The 15,416-nt window shown below is 48.3% G+C and overlaps 1 pseudogene; it reads right to left on the reverse strand.

Moving 5' to 3' along the window:
• Positions 1 to 429: 429 nt before the first annotated feature.
• On the reverse strand, positions 430 to 11,409 carry LOC136154371 (melanoma-associated antigen B5-like; annotated as a pseudogene).
• Positions 11,410 to 15,416: the final 4,007 nt, after the last annotated feature.

Below are 15,416 nucleotides of genomic sequence, written 5' to 3' on the forward strand. Positions count from 1 at the left end.
GTGCCTCCACCCAGCCTAGACCTACAACACACTGAGTAATTCCCAGATCTCTTTCCCAGTTGCGCGGTTACCCTTCACGAAGATAATGCCCAGGAGCACCATGAGGAGACCGGACTTGGGCAGCCCTCCTTCATCACTCGGACCTTCATCGTCCCTGAGGTTGAGCTTGCTGATGAGGGCGTAGATCTTCCTGCTACGGTCGACATCCATCAACTCCAGGCCAAACACCAGCTCCATGCGGTCAGAGGCTCTCCTGAGGATCTTGGGGAAGTGCTGCCTGTACTTCCTGCTGACGACCTTCAGCAGGGTGTTCTGCGTGATGGGCTGCTGCTTGGGGTACTTGTCCAGCAGGAACCCCTCCAGCATGCTGGCCTTCGTAGTCAGGATCTTTGCGAGTGCTCTGAGTGGCTGGGGCTGCCTGGGAGGCTCCTACACTTTCCTCCTCTGGGCCCTGGGCACCTTCATCAGATCCTGTGCAGAAAGGCCCTGCATCAGGAGAGCTCGGGGCCATGGCTCCCTGAAGTACCTGGTGATCTCCAGTAGCAGGGGAGCTGGAGGGAAAACCCTGAGGGACAGACAAGGGAGAGGAGGGCCCGCCTCTTTGGGGGCTGCAGCACTAGTCTGGGCCTCCTGGGAAGTGAGCGTCTCCCTGGACCTGTGGCATGTCACACGGGCATGGTACTTGTTCTTGTGCCTCCGAGGCATGGTGACACAGGTTATGGGTCACAGGTGTGTGCAGGCAGGGTGGCAGGCAAGGAGGGCACCTAAAGGAGGGACAAGCAGATGTTGTGAGCAACTTCAGTGAGGACAGTCCTCCCCGGATATAAGCAAAGTCGCCTCTGAGGGGTCCTTGAGGCCAGTCCTCTTGGACCGACAAGTCTCGTGTTCTCCTGGTGAGCCTGTCCCTTGAGACCGCTGAGTAGGAAGTGAGTGACTGCTGGGGCACAGGCAGACAGCCCTGCCTGGGCGTTAGAGGGAGGCCTGTTGGGGCTGGCACGGGGGCAGTTCCTCTCAGTTCACATCCAGAGTCATGGTGAAAACTGGGGCAAGAATCCCTCATATCCACCCCCACCTACAAACCCACCCACCCTGTTCCCTTTCTCGCTCTGAAGTTGACGCTGCCACCTTCCCTGTCACCCCAGAGGAGGAGAGGAGGGAGTGCTCAGGCCCCGAATGAAGAGTGCCGGCACCCGCCCTTCTGCTGTCTCAAGGGTGCCCCTTCACAAGCAAGCTCCAACCTCCCCTGACAGACAGCCGCCCCCGTCGCCGTGTTTGAGTGGGAGGAAGTGCTGACCACAGAGGAGGGTCCTGAGTTGGCCGTGTGACGCGGAGGATGGTGATTACCCTGATTCCTCCCGGTCCCGGACATCCTCCCTCTGCTGACTGGCTGCCGGTCCTTCGGAACGAGGTCTCCGCTTCCCTGAGTGTCCCGTGACAGCGATCGCAGTCAGGGATCCCCTCAGCCTTTAGAACTGCTGAGGTGCTGACCAGTTGCTCTCCCACCAAGTCACGCTGCATAAGGGGTTAGGCGTGGCCGCCAATCTTGGGTGTGGAGACCCTCAGTCCCCCCACAGGTCCCTCCTTCAATCCACAAAACCCTGGACTTCCTTCTACTGAACAGAGCCAGGATCCACCAACCCTGCACCCAGATCCACCACCCCTGGACCCAGGTTATGTCCTGAGAACCCGCGTACGAAGCCAATGGACATTGCCCTAAGAGCCAGGCCCGAGCCTCCAGGCGGAGAGCAGGTGCAGGGTTTCCGGGGAGCTGTGAAGTCCCCTCTTTTCGGATGGAAAGGGTGTTGGGAGTGCCAGGGCGTATCTTTGTAACTATGCAGTGCACTTGTAACTCATGTCATCTCCATCTTGGACACCTGATGAGACCTCGGACTCCTCCCTCTGGTCACAGCTACAGTCGCTCTCAAAGATAGCAGCCCTCTCAAAGATGGCATGAGCCCCACCCTGGTTAGCGGACCATCACTTCCTGTCATGCGCATCTGGGCTGCAGGAGGACAGCAGGGGCGGGGCCTGGGTGGGCGGGCTTCCGGGGGAATTTCCGGCAAGATGGGGATGTGGTCCTTTCTTGTCCTCATAGGGGGTCCTGCGCTGTCCCTGGTGAGCTCCTTCAGCTGGCCTCACTCCTTGCCTCGCACTTCTCAATAAACCAAGCAGGAAGAATCTGGGAGCCCGAGCCCGACAGCCTTCCTGGAGCTGCTGAGACGGACAGTGAGGGCACTCTGGGGCCACTTCCTGTGTGCTGAGTGATGCTCTCTGTCCTCTATCCCTGTCTTGCCCTGACCGTAATGCTCCGTTATGTCCCGGCTGCTGACCTGAGGACAAGGCATCACCTGGACGATGTCAAATCCCCAGAGTCCTGGTGAGAAGTGCACCGGCATCTCATCTGGACGCTTCTGCCTAAGACTACCTGGAAATGGCTGCTGCAGGTAAGATAAGCAAGAGGGAAGGGTGGGAGAATGCCTTCTGTAGCGTAGAACTGCTCACATCTCACTCAGGATCTTCATGTTGACTGCAGGCGGAGCCTGGAAATCCTTCCCTTTATGGTATAAATCCATGCCTGTCCCCAACCATGCCCCACACAATCCCAGCAGAGAAAGTGAAGGGGCTCCTTAGCCTGGCAGTTTTCGCTGTGGGCTCTTCGTCGATTGCAGGGGCATTGCTCGAAAGTCCTGAGATGAATTTCTGTCCTTTTGTACACTTACTGTGATACAAGATTTTTTCTTTTAGTCCATGTGTGACAGTCTCTTAAGCTGATCATTTAAAAGTGCCAGTTGTCAACCACTAACAAAGTTTGTGCTGGTTATTTCATGACCTCTGGGCCATACTGCCATGTCCACCCCAAACTTTGATGCCCCATGATCCTGGCATGGGTCTCTGAGATGCTGCCTCAGGTTCTTTAAGTGACGCAGTAGAGATTCATGGTCCCACGGCCCGGTGGAAGAATCAGGTGCTCCAGTTCAAAGCCTTTTCCAGCTGATCCTGTTGTCTGTTTCCTTTGTGGCCTGCGCACCTGTGTCAGCCTCAAAGTACTCCCCGACCTGGGCAGTCATAGGGTCCAGTTCAATGGAGACTTATTGTTCCTCAGAGATTGTTTAGTTTTGTGTTCTTGCTTTTGTTAGTAGTTGTCTTTATTCCTTGTATAAGCTTTCCATGGTTTGTTCTGGGTACAGGAAACAACTGCCCACGTTTGATTGTGGTCTCAGCTACTCTGAATGTGGAACTAAATCTGTAAAGGATTTAAGGAAAGTCTACAGTCTTACACTGAATACACATAGCATACTATTCTGTTTGAGACTTCTTTTTCCTATGGCGCTCAGGAAATTCTTCTTGTTGCCTTTGTAGACTGCATGCATTTTTCTAAGGTTTCTTTGTAGCTACATTATTTATATTGCTGCTTTTGTTTATGGTGTGTTTTCTGTTACATGGTCTGCGTATTGTAGATTGTTCTAGACCAGTCTCTTGATTTTGCTCTGTTGATCTTTTTTATGCCAGATTTCTGAAGTTCGTTACATGTGTCAATATCTTCTGTGCCTGTTACCTAAGAATTTTAATTCGAGGATCAAATCCTTATTGTGATATTTTGCTTTTCATTATTGCTGACTTTTATTCATTTTGCATTTGTGCCTATAACTCTGTACTGGCTACGTGTTCTTATCCATATTTTTTTCTAGTTTTTACACTAGTCAACTTTTAAAATGTTGTTTTAATCGACAGATAGTTGCTTTATAATGTTGTGTTGTTTCTGCTATACACCAGGATGAATCAGCTCTAAGTATACATATTCCTCCTGGCTGATGAGACTTCCTCCCACCCCCTCATCTCACCTCTCTAGGCTGTCACACAGCACCAGGCTGAGCTCCCTGTATTATATAGCAATTTCTCCCCAGTTATCTTTTGTACACATGGTACTCTATATTTGTCAGTGCCACTCTCTCAATTCATCCTACCCACTCCTTCCGTTGTTGTGTCCACATGTCCATTCTCTACATCTGTGTCACTATTCCTGCGTTTCAAATAGGTTCTTAAGAACCATTTTCTACTTTCCATGTATATGTGTTAATGTACATTATTTTTCTGTTTGTAACTTACTTTGCTCTGTATAACAGGCTCTAGGTGCATCCACCTCACTGCAAGTGACTTACATGCGTTCTTTTTTATGGCTACTATTCCACTGTATGTGGCTACCACAACTTCTTTATCCAGTCATCTGTCAGTTGAAGTCTACCTTGCTTCCATGTCCTGTCTATTGTATGTAGTGCTGCAATGAACATTGGATATTATACAGATGTCTTTGCAATTATTCTTTTCTCAGTGTTTATGCCCAGTATTTCTATTGCTGGGTCATATGGTAGTTTTAATCCTAGTTTTTAAAGGACTCTCCCTACTGTTCTCCATAGTGGCTGTATCAATTTCCATTCCCACCTTTTAGGAACCAGTCTGTTGTTCCATGTCCAGTTCTAACTGTTGCTTCCTGACCTGGATACAGGTTTCTCAAGAGGCAGGTCAGGTGGTCTGGTATCCCCATCTCATTCAGAATTTTCCACAGTTTATTGTGATCCACACAGTCGAAGGCTTTGGCGTAGTCAATAAAGTAGAAATAGATATTATTCTGGAACTCTCTTCTTCTTTAGTGTTTGACAAATGTATGATCTTATCAACTCAGTCAGCATTGTGTCCTACAGAGGAGTTTGAATGCCCTATGTATCTCCCATGCTCCATCTGTTCATCCCTCAACACCTCACTTGGAACCCCAGACAACTACTGATCGTTTTACTTTTTCAAAGATTTGCATTTTCCTGAATGTAACATTGATGGAATCATACAGTATGTAGGCTTTTTATACTGGCTCCTTCTGCTAATCCATATACATTGGATTTTCTCTATACCTTTTTATGGTTTGAAATGTTTTCTTCCAGGACAGAATAGCGTTCCATGTAGCTTACCATAGCTTGTTTACTCACTCATCTACTGAAAGTCATCTTTGGTGATTTCGCTTCTTGGAAGCTATGACTTATTCTGCTATTAAAATTTGGGTGAATGTTTTTGGATGGGCTTAAGCCTTTGGCTCTTTTCAGCAAATACCTTAACTTTCATTTGCTAGATCATATGATAAGACTGTATTTAACTTAAAAGAAATTGCCAGACAGTTTCCAAAGTATCTGTATCACTGCATTCCCTTTAGCAATGAATTCTTGATCAGGTAGTTTGCCTATTTCCTCTTCATTTATTTGGACTTCTGTGTTTCTGGTTTGTTCTTTCATTGGTGTAGTATTTCTCTAACTTTTTCATTATTATTATTATTTTACTTATCATATTTGAGGTCTCCTCTTCCCAGGCTTCAAGGTTGAATTGTTTCTTCCTTTTTGTTTCTGCGCTCTAAGGTTGGTCCAGTGGTTTGTGTAAGCTGCTTATAGGGTGAGATTTGTGCTGAGTTTTTGTTTGTTTGTTTTTTCCTCTGATGGGCAAGGCTGAGTAAGTTGGTCATCCTGTCTGCTGATGATGGGATTTGTATTTTTGTTTGCTTTGCTGTTTGGATGAAGCATCGTGCAGAGTGTGCTATCTGATTTGGTGATGGCAAGTCTTGTATTACAGTGGTTTCCTTTGTGTGAATTCTCACTATTTGATATCCCTAGGGTTAGTTCTCTGGTAGTCTAGGATCTTGGGGCCAGTGGACCCACTCTAAAGGCTCAGGGCCTGATCTTGATGTTTCGGTGGGTCTATATATTCTTTTCTGCTGGTCATGTACTCCTGTCCACTCTCAGCTGTCATTCTGCATGCACTTCTGTGTCTGAAGGTGTATTCCTGATGTATCCGTGGAGAGAGATGTATTCCACGTTCATCAACTCCTCTTGCCATCTTGCTCCTCTTGGGGAAGATGAGTGAGTGTCCCTTGGACTGCAAGGACATCTAACCAGTCAATTCTAAGAGATATCAGTCCTGAACATTCATTGGAAGGAATGATGTTGAAGCTGAAACTCCAACATTTGGCGACCTGATGTGAAGAACTGTCTCATTGGAAAAGGTTGAGATGCTGGGAAAGATTGAAGGCAGGAAGAGGAGGGGAAGACACAGCATTAAATGGTTGGACAGCATCACCTACTCAATGGATATGACTTTGCCGACCTCTTAGGTCCCATTTCTATGACACTACTATGCACATGAATTGCTATTTGTCTCTTTTTCTCCTGTTACACTGTCTTGTGTCAGCTTTATTAGTAGTCTAACCACAAGAACTCAAAAGGGGTAAAGGGAAGAATTTCCTCCTTCCCTGCACACCTGAAGGGAGTTCACCGTTACATCTCAGAAACTCCCTGGAGACGATGTTTGAAGAATAGCAGTCTGCGCACTGGAATCTCCTGCGTTGAGATTAGAGCAGAGACACCTTCGATTTCTGTCTGTTAGGGGCCAAATTGTGTCCCCTCCAAAAATGCATATTGAAGGCATAACTCAGAGTACTTCAGAATGCAACTGTAGTAAGAGATAAGGTCTTTAAAGAAATGGTGAGTTAAAATGAAGTCATTAGGGTGAGCCATAACCCAGTGTGACAAAAGAAGTGATTGGGACACAAAAGGAGGCACCAGGGATATATGCACTCAAAAGGAATTCCAAGTGAAGAGGGCGGCCACATGGCCACCAAGGGGAGAGGCCTTAGGGTAAACCAGCCCTCAACTTGGACTTGCAGCCTCTAGAACTCTGAGAATTTCAGTTCTTTCAGCCACGCATCCTGTGGGATTTTGTTGTGGAAAGCCTAGCAAATCAGGATGTTACCCCAGGTAGAGATTTCTTCCTGGATAGTCTTTTTACTTTCCTGTCGTTCATAAAGGCAATCTCAACATCTTCCTTATGTGATTGCAGCTCCTGTTTCTAAAGTTGTATGGGCATAGGCTTGGTCTTGATATTAGCCTCACCAGAACTAGCATAGAGCCTTTCAAAGAGCAGATGTTCAAGAAATAAGTGAATACAGTGAGAGGTCTAACTTGTTAAGGTTTAATACCTCCTGCATTTTTTAATAAGCCTATTGAGGTATAAATTATTTAATTTTACAAAACAGAAGACAAAAAAGATGGAGAAAAATCAAGGTTGATCATGTTTTGAAATTTTTTTCATTTTATTTTTTCATTCCATTCTCCCAGCAATTTTATCCCATTTCAACAAAAGTCCCCATTTTGATATCAAATGTTCTTATCTGGATGATTTTTTAAAAGTCTTGGTCTTCAGTAAAGGTGGGAGAAATTGCTGGACGTGGCCATGGAATGTGCCTGGAAGTGACAGTTGTTCCAGGCCTGGCTGTGGCTCGAGCTCTCTCCTCATCTCGCAAAGCTTCTTGATATAGTGATGAGAAGGCACTGGAGACCGTATCATTCACTTTTGCCAAAAATTCCAAGACTTTCATTTTGCTGGTTTCAGCATGGGCTCTTGGGTCCCACAGGAACTCGTAACATGCAGGATCACTACTGGCAACCTGGTGGTACTCCAGGTACTTCATTATCACTAAGTCTTTGGTGATGATCTTCCTGGGCTCTCCGTAGATGAAGTGTAGATGAAGTATTTTCTCCCAGCATATACTCGCATCATATTCAAGAATCTCCAGATGTCTTCCTCAGCGGCACAGTCACCCTTCACGAATATGACACCCAGAACTATCATCAAGAAACTGGTCTTAGGTAAGCCCCTACCATCCCACTCCCTGCCATTGTTGGGCAGGTTCAGTTTTCTGACAAGGTCATAGGAGTGGATGGTTGAGTCAACTTCCTTCAAGTCAACTACAAAGAGAGCCTCGATGTGTTCAGAAGCTCTCTTGAGAATCTCGGCAAATCGGTCATGGTGTCTTGGGTGGATAATCTTCAGCATGTCTTCCTTAATAATGGGCTACTTTATTTTTTACTTATACAGGAGGAACTGCTCCAACAAACTTGTCATGGTGTTAAGAGTATCACTGTAGGTGTTCTCGGTAGAAGATGAGCCATGGGAGGAACGTGAATCTTCCTCATCTTGACTGGTATCTTCCTCATCAGATACGTCAGAAGTACTTGAAAAGGTGCTGGTAGTAGATAGGGCTCGGAAGACCCCTGGGAAGTGCTATTTGACCCAGTAGCTGATGAGCTCTGTGAATTATCTTCTAAAAGAAAAGAGGTAGAGGGAAGCTCTTCCATTACTGCAGCGGGCTCAACTCCCTTGTGACTCTGGGGCTCATCTTGGGCCTGGTGGGGTTTCTCTTGGATGCAGAGCTTATGATTCTGACCCCGAGGCATGATGACTGTGCTAGGAGATAGGGATTATAAGTGTGAGTAGGAGGGTAGGTGACAAGCGCCCGCAGGATGATGAATGTTGAATGTGTAGCTGCAGCAGGGAAATACCACCTTGGTTATAAGGAAGGCTACATTTGTGGTTTTCTTGAGGCACTGTTCTGAAAACCCCCAGGGTTCCTATTCTCCTAATGAGCCTGTCCTTTGAGAAACATCTTGAAGGAAATTAGAGTGATCTCTAGGCTGTTTCCTGCTACCCCTGCCTCGGGTATGCTGGGCTGACAGAAGGGGCTGGTATTCTCCTACACAGAGGCCTCTGTTATTTCACATTCAAGACCACCACCCAACTGGTGGCCAGTCATCGGAACCTTTCCCTCTGGTGTTCGATAGTTGGCATCACAAACCTCCGTGGGATTTCTGAGGAGTGAAGGGATCCTCAGCTTATCACCCCATTCAGTAGTTATCACCCGGTACTGAGTGCTCAGTGGGAAGTTGTGTCCTGGCCTCTGGAGTCCTCAATACTCATTAAGAGTACTTCATTTGGTTCCCCATAGGGCCTGGTGTCCCCACCCCTTTCTTGGAATGGTATCTGCAACTTCATACTAAGGGTTTCACCTTCTACACACCTGAAATAAATAAATGTTGGTGGTACTTCAGCTTGATCACTCTGCCCTGGTTCTTCAAGGGCTATAAGAACAGGGCTGGATTCTTTATCACTTCTTTTTATTGGTAGATGATCCCTTAGTCCTTGCTTTGACCTCTTTTGTGGCCTGAAATTCTATCTCCCTTCCGCTTAGGCCCACCCCTTATACTACTGTACTTTCTTATAGTAGGGCAAGCATCTCCATGAGACCCCTAGGAGGAAGTAAGATTCTCCTCATCCCTCCATACCTGTCCTTGATCTTCTGAGGTGCAGAGGATGAGATGAATCATATGGTCTTGGGGTGTGTGGGTCCCTTTGACTTCAGGGTATTCAGCTGGTTTCTGGAAAACCTGGAAATAATCCCACTGCTGGCCCTAGGCTATACCTCTTGGGCCATGTCCCAAATCCCCTTGTGACATCACAGAAGGAAATGGGCATGTCATGTCAACAATCAGGAGGTATCCCAGGGATGCCAGGAAGGGCAGGGCAGGGTTCTGTGGGGTTTCCTGAGTTCTGAGGTCAGGGGGTTTCACAAGTCCAAAGCTTGACTCCTGGCAGGGTTTGGGGCTCCTTTCTTTGTTTACGTAAGGGAGCTCTCCTCAGACTAAGGTCCTCAGTCCTGTGGTGCCAGAGAGGGAAAGTCTGGGAATGCCACTCGAGGCTACTCCTACCTGTGCCCCTTCAGGGATGACATCAGGATTCAGGCTTCTTGGGGCCCACTCTCTTCAGCGTTGGGGTAATGCCCTCACTCAGGTTCCTCACCATGACTCCTGGGGGACTCTGAATTTCCTATTTTTAACACTACAGTGACCCTTGTAGAACAAAGATCATGTCCTTCCAAGCCCTGAAATGAAGGGAGGGAATCCTCAGCCTGGCAGCCCTGTCTTGGACATCTGAGAGCAGACACAGGCCAGTCTCTCTGTGACTTCAGTTATGATGTGTTTTTTGTCTCCTCAGCCTTCATTCATCTATCTTTTCATTGACTCCTGTCTCTTCTCTGAAAGCCTTCTTGGGAAATTCTGCTATTTAACGTGTGAAATACCTTTTGGACTAGTGTTCAGAATGAGGAAGTGACCCAAGGTTGGTCACTCCCGGAGGAGTGGCATGGTATGGGCTCTAGAGGATTTCGGTGCCGCGGATCAGTCCAGCTCCTGTCATTCATGAGCTTTGAATTTGAGCTTCTTTATTCCAGCTTCTTTATCTGCAAAGTGTGCTTGAGAGTCTTTAGTGTGGGACCACAGACACGTGTGATGTATGTAAATCACCTGGCAGAGTATGAGACAAACGTTGGTAATTTCAATGAATGGCAGTAATTACAAAGATGATTTTTACCCCAAATGATAGCAAACGTCCATCACATAATTTTATTTCCAGTCTATATTAGAGAATATTCAACCTCAAACAATAATCAAATCCACATTGGCACTAATGCTCCTAAGCAAGTAAAATTAAGCCGTTTTTCCCTATTGGAGCTTCTGTTTTAATATGGATGTGAAGTTATCTTCTCCACATGGATGCAAGTACAAGTTCATTTGTCTCAAGGACCAGCAATTTCCCTCTCAGATCCCTTTTATCCAAACCACCCCTAATTTAATAACCATTGCCACTAAAAATTGAGCCCTCTCTGAAAGTTTGCCAAATTACACTCAAGATAACCTAATTAAACTTCCCATTGAACAGAGCAAGCTCTGATGCTCCCATCCCCAAAAAAGAGAGACAGTCCAGTGACATCTTGCCATCTCACTTCAATAGGTATCAGCCTTATTTCTCAGAAACTCTCTGGACAGCTTTTGATGAAAACATGTAGTTTGAGGGTTCACTTGCACTGGCTCAAGCGCACAGGGCCCCTTCCATTCCCTATGGTTTCCTGATAACCCGAAAGAATGGTGAATATATGGTTTAGATAGATTCCAGGTTTACAGCCTCACCTCTGAGAACCATCATATGAGTGTCTGGCATCACTGCCACAGCTTCATCTAGCCCACCATGCATCTGGACTGAAAATTACCTCCCACCGAGAACTAGATGTTTCCCAAGAACCAATGCCGCCTTAATCAGGTAACTTAGACTTGCTTGCTCTCATCTGGAGCCTCCTCTTCCACACCTCCCCCCTTTTAATTTATGATTTGTTTATTCTTTAGACTTATCTCACCACCTTCCTTATATGGTACCTGCTGCTAGACTCAAAATTCCATGGGCAGGGACTTAGTCATTTTTTTTTACCAACCCAGTACTATAAAAAAGCCTTCTAAACAGAAGATGATCAATTAATTTGGAAAAAAGGAAATGATGAGAAAAGACTCTACTTTATTATCATTTAAGTGTCATACAGTTTGAGTAAGCTAAGCAAATCTTAGTCCAAGTTATTAACTTTTACTAGGAAAGAGGACAGATAAGACAAACGAAGAGTAAACCAGCATTTACTCTGAAAGCTTTGTGATTCCAAATATTTATCTCTAGGATTCTTACACATTTCCAAGTAAAATTCTATTCCAACGCCATGTTACCTCGTTCTGGGCCACCAAGAAAATACTGAAGTTTTTTCAACTTGTTTACAAATAAAAACTCCTAATCATAAACCTAACAGCAGTAAACATGACATCCATGACATTAATAAACCTAGATTCTGTAGCACAATAAACATTATGAAGAGTAGTAACATTTAAAAATATAAAACACTACTACCTACCTACCTAGATCATTTTTTTGACTAGGTATAATTCATATGGATAAAAGGAAAACATACACATTTTGTTGAAACTGCACCTAAACGCCCATACTACTTAGAACTGTGAAGAACATATGGGTTTTGTTCCCTCCACCCATACTACCCTACGCTATATAGAGGTGGACCGTTCTCTTCCGACACAAAGGGAACAAAGTGCCCTGCCCCCTCCCTAGATGTGGGAGGAGCTGCAGGACTTGGCCCTGGAAGGGGCACTGGCCTTAGCCATAGGGGGAGGAATGGCAGCGCCTCTCAGCCCTGCCCTCTGCACCTGATCTCTCAGAGCCTCGTGAAAGAGGTCTGGGAAGGAACTCGGGACCGTATCCTGGATCTTGGCCAGAACTTCCAACACCTTCATCTTACTGGTCTCAGCATAAGCTCTCGGGCCCCACAGGAACTCGTAGCTCGGAGGATCACGTCTGGACACCCGGCGGTAGATTAGGTACCCCTTCTCCACTAGATCTTTGGTGATGAGCTTTCTGGGCTCCCCAAAGATGGAGTGGTTCCTCCCATCATAGATCCCCAAGACACTGAGGAAATCCCAGACCTCCTCCTCGGTGGCACGGTTACCCTTCATAAAGATGATGCCCAGGAGCGCCATGAGGAGACCAGACTTGGGCATCCCCCGCTCACCACGTGAACCTTCCTCAGCCCCGAGACTGAACTTGTTGATGAGGGCGTAGATGTTCCTGCTGCAGTCGACTTCCTTCAGCTCCAGGCCAAACACCAGCTCCACGCGCTCTGAGGCTCTCCTCAGGATCTCAGGGAAGTGCTCCTTGTACTTGCTGCTGATGACCTTCTTCAGGGCGTTCTGCGTGATGGGCTCCTTCTTGTTGTACTTCTCCAGCAGGAACTCCACCAGCATGCTGGCCTTCCTGTTCAGAGGATCTCTGCGAAAGCTCCGAACGACCAGGGCTGACTGGGCGGCATCTTCACTTTCCTCCTCTGGGCCCTGGGCACCTTCATCAGATCCTGCGCAGGAAGGCCCTGCATCAGGACAGCTAGGGGCCATGGCTCCCTGAAGCTCCTGGGGATCGCCAGAAGCAGGGGAGCTTGGGGGAGAACCCTGAGGGACAGAAGAGGGGGAGGAGGGGCGCTCCTCTCCTGGGGCTGCAGCAGCACTGGCCTGGGGCTCCTGAGCTTCCCCCTGGACCTGGTGGCGTTTCCCGTGGGCATGAGACTTGTTTTTGTGCTTCCGAGGCATGGTGACAGAGGTCAGGGACCTCAGGCGGCGTGCAGTTAGGAAGGCAGGCAAGGAGGGCACCTTAAGGAAGGACAAAGAAATGCTGTGAGCACCTTCATCAGGGAGACTCATTCCCGGCTTAAACCAAGTCTGCTTCTTAGGGGGCCTTGAGTCCACTGTTCTAAGACCCACAAATCTAATGTTCCCTGGGGAGCCTGTGCCCAGAGACCCCTGAGGAGGAAGTGAGAGTGAGCCCTGGGGCGCAGCCAGACAGCCCTGCCTGGGCATTAGAGGGGGGCCTGTGGGGGCTGGCAGGGGAGGCCTGTCCCTTCAGTTCACATTCAGAGTTAGGATGAGAAATGGGGAAAGACCCTCTAGCCTCCGCCCGGTTCCCTCTTCTGCTCTGCAGGTGATGCTGCCACCTTCCCTGTGACTCTGGAGAAGGAGAGGAGGGAGCACTCAGCCTCCCACCGAAGGGTTCCAGGACTCGCCCTTCTGCAAAAATCTCTAACCTCCCCACTCAGAGCAAAGCCTCCCTTCCCCTTGTGCCGGGAGGATGCGCTGACCACAGGGGTGGGTGCTGATTCGCGCATGTGTCGGGGAGGAAAGTCCTCACCCTGGCGACTTCTGAGCTCTGACATCCTCCCTGTTCTGACCAGCTACCAACCCCTCCGGCCGAGGTCCCCTCCTCCCTCAGTGTCCCGCATCCGAGATTGCAGTGAGGGTGTCCCGCAAACATTAGAGCTGCCCGGATCCTGCCCGGATGCTCCGAGGCCAAGTCGCAGGGAGTGGGTGTTTCGCGTGGCCGCCGTTCTGGGTTGTGGAGACCCTACAGTCCCCACCGAGGGTCCCTTCTTTAGCTACAGGGCTCAGGGCTTTCCCTCTACTGTGTAGAATTGGAGTCCACAGCCCCAGACTGAAGCCGTCCTCTCAGAGACCACCTGGGTGAAGCGGATGAATTTGGGGCTTAAGATGCAGGCCCGAATCATCCGGGTGAGAGCAGGGGCAGGTGGCCGGGGGTTCTCCGGCCCCCTCTTTTCAGAGGGAAAGGCTTGACCGTGCCGGACGTGTGTCCCCACATTTGTAACTCACGTCACCTCACACTTGGGCACCTGATGAGACCTGGGAGTCCTCTGTGGGGGCCCCCTACACGGCAGTTGTCAAAGATGGCAGCAGCTGTCAAAGATGGCTTCGCAGCCCCAGCGTGAGTGCGCGTGTCGTCACTTCCGGCCGTGTGCTTCTGTGTTCCAGGCGGACAGCAGAGTCGGGGCCAGGGTGGTCAGGGTTCCGGGAGCGCGTCCCGCAGGATGGGCATGTGCCCAGTTCCTTGAATCTTAGGGGATCCTTTCCCTCTACTAAGCTGAGTCTACAAGTCTCCATCTCAGGTTCTAGCTTCCATAAGCATCCCGGCAGGAATTGTTTGTGGCCTGGCCGAACAGGCTTCCTGGAACTCCTGAGAATAACAGGAAGGGCACTTTTGGGCCCCGTCTTCTATGCTGAGTGATGCTCCATCCACTCTCCGTGTCTTCCCTTGGCCCCTATAAGTGGTGGGCTATGTCCCATCTGCTGACCTGAGGACAAGGCCTCACATCAAAGACGTCAAGCCCCGAGACTCCTGGTGAGAAGTGACCTCTGGATACTTCTGCCTGAGGCTTCCAGGAAATAGCTGCTGCAGGTAAGATGAGCTGAGAGGGAAGGATGGGAGACTGCCTTCTGTGGTGTGGAACCCCTCACATCTCACTCAGGATGTTCATACTGACTGCTAGCAGGACCTGGAAATCCTTCTCTTTCGGGTATGAGTCCAACCCTGTCCACAACCATGCCCCACACAATCCCAGCAGAGTAAGTGAAGGGGCTCCTAAGCCCGACAGTTCTCACTGTGGGCTCTTAGTCGACTGCAGGGGCATTGCTAGAAAGTTCTGAGTTGAATTTCTGCCCTTTGGTACAATTTCTGTGGTACTAAGTTTTCTCCTTTAGTCCCCGTTTGATAGTCTATTAAGGTGATCACTCTAAAGGGCCACTTTTCATCCACTAAGAAAGTTTGTGCTGGCTATTTCATGACCTCTGGGTCATACTGCCACATCCAACCCAAACTTTTGTGCCCATGGTCTTGTCATGGGACCTCTGAGATGCTACCTCTGATTCCTTCAGTGAGACTGTAGAGAGTCAAGGCCCCAGGGCACAGTGGAAGAATCGAGGGCTGAACTTTAACACCTTTTGCAGGTGATCTTGTTGTCTGCTTCCCTTGTAGGCTGCACACCCCTTGTCAGTCTCCACGTACTCCCTCACCTTGGCACTCACAGGGTTAAGTTCATTGGAGACTTATTTTCCCTCAGGGATTATTTAGTTTTGTGTTTTTGCTTCTGTTACTGGTTGTCTTTATCGCTTGTATAAGTTTTCCTTGGTTTATTCTGGGTACAGGAATCAGCAGCCCATGTTTGATTGTGGTCTCAGCTAGTCTGACAGTAGTAGATCTGTAAAGGAGGTAAGGAACATCAACAGTCTTACAATATCTGCTCCTCATGAATACACATAACATACTATTCTGTTTGCAATTTCTTTCTCCTAAGGTTGTCAGGACACTCTTGTTGCCTCCATGTG

The sequence above is a fragment of the Muntiacus reevesi genome, chromosome X, assembly GCF_963930625.1.
Source record: "Muntiacus reevesi chromosome X, mMunRee1.1, whole genome shotgun sequence".
NCBI lineage: Eukaryota > Metazoa > Chordata > Mammalia > Artiodactyla > Cervidae > Muntiacus > Muntiacus reevesi.